Raw genomic sequence first — 1,493 nt, 5'->3', positions numbered from 1 at the left:
TGGACAAATTATTGTTGATAGCATAAAGTTGATCAATCGAGCATCTCGTGGTGCCACTCTTATTTGTCAGCTCTTTCTTACCCTCTTTCCAATCCATGTAGTGTCTCACTACATCCTCAATTATATCAACAACTTCATCCTCGGTCTTGTTCATTATTGGGCCTCCGGCTCCAGCATCAAGACTTGACCTCCCTTGAGGACTCAAACCACCATAAAAGATTTGAATGATTTGATAAGTGGGGATTCCATTGTAAGGACACTCTCGTTGATATTCCTTGTACCTCTCCCATGCATCATAGAGGCTTTCACTAGTCCTTTGCTTGAAACCTTGAATCAAATCTGTAGCCTCCGCAGTTTTCTTTCGAGGGAAAAAACGCGAAATATATTCTTTACTGACTTCATCCCAAGTTCTCAGAAATTAGGCTTCACTTCCTTGTATATTCACTCTTGAGCATTTCCAATTAGAGAGAAAGGAAATAGCTTAAGCCTTATGAATTCGTGTGCGACCCCGCTCACCTTAATTGTGTTGCAATATTTCTCGAATTCCTTAAGATCATTAAGGAGACTTTCATTTTTTCCACCACTATATTGTCGCCTTTTGATCAAAGTTATCATTGCTGGCCTGATTTCAAAGTCACTTTCCTGAATTTAAGATTGATGAAAACCCACTCTCATACTTATATGCACTCGGAGTTCCCAACTCCTTCAATGTCACCCTTATGACTTCCCATGTTCGCTTGCAAAAACAATCTCAGAGGAAAATATTAATAGTACGGCTACAAATGTAGCCTAAAAGAGAAAAATCTTTTTGTATTTTTGAGATAAAGTGAAAAAGACTCAACAACAATAGCAAACAACTACGCCACACCCCCGCAACAGCGCCATTTTTATGAGAGGTGGATTCTAGGTTGTTGAAACTAAAATCCCTCCAATCAAATTAAATTTATAACCAAACCTACACCTAGTAATAGGGCATGTTCGAGTCGAACCACTAGGAATGGGGGGGGGGGGGAGGAAGTTAGCTATTGCCAAAGTCAAGCTATTTCGAAGTATAAGAGGTAGTGTAGGCTATCTAATTCAATTAAACAAACAAAGTAAATCACAAAGTAAATTAATATACAAAACACTAGGGAATTAGGATCCACATATACTTGCAATGAACACATACTAATTGGGTTGGAGATTGATTAATTGGATTATTATGAGGGAAGATAGACAATGCAATAAAAATAGCTCGACAAACTATCTCCTAGAGGTCTAACTAGCGCTAACTACGAAAGACTGTAACTAGGAACGTCACAAACCAAGCTCAATCGATAAACGCGAGTTACAAATCAATGGTCCGTATCATTGTAGATACACAATGCAATCTAGCATGAAGAACAAGGTTGAGCACTCCTTTCAATTCATACACATGCACAAAATCAATCAACCAACTTAATCACAATGCTAAATCAATCAAAAACCCTCCATTTAGCTAATGATCTATCACT

General features: G+C 38.2%; 1 non-coding gene across 1 annotated transcript; it reads left to right on the top strand.

Annotated features, from left to right (window-relative positions):
• The first annotated feature begins 242 nt into the window (after positions 1–242).
• On the top strand, positions 243–348 carry LOC145641112 (small nucleolar RNA R71). Its single transcript, XR_014115178.1, has one exon. It is a non-coding gene; the product is annotated as a small nucleolar RNA R71 (small nucleolar RNA).
• The last annotated feature ends 1,145 nt before the right edge of the window (positions 349–1,493 follow it).

The sequence above is a fragment of the Chenopodium album genome, chromosome 7 (genome assembly GCF_948465745.1).
Source record: "Chenopodium album chromosome 7, dcCheAlbu1.1, whole genome shotgun sequence".
Taxonomy (NCBI): domain Eukaryota; kingdom Viridiplantae; phylum Streptophyta; class Magnoliopsida; order Caryophyllales; family Amaranthaceae; genus Chenopodium; species Chenopodium album.
Note: the sequence above shows the minus strand (reverse complement) of the source record. Positions and strands in the feature narration are given on the sequence as shown.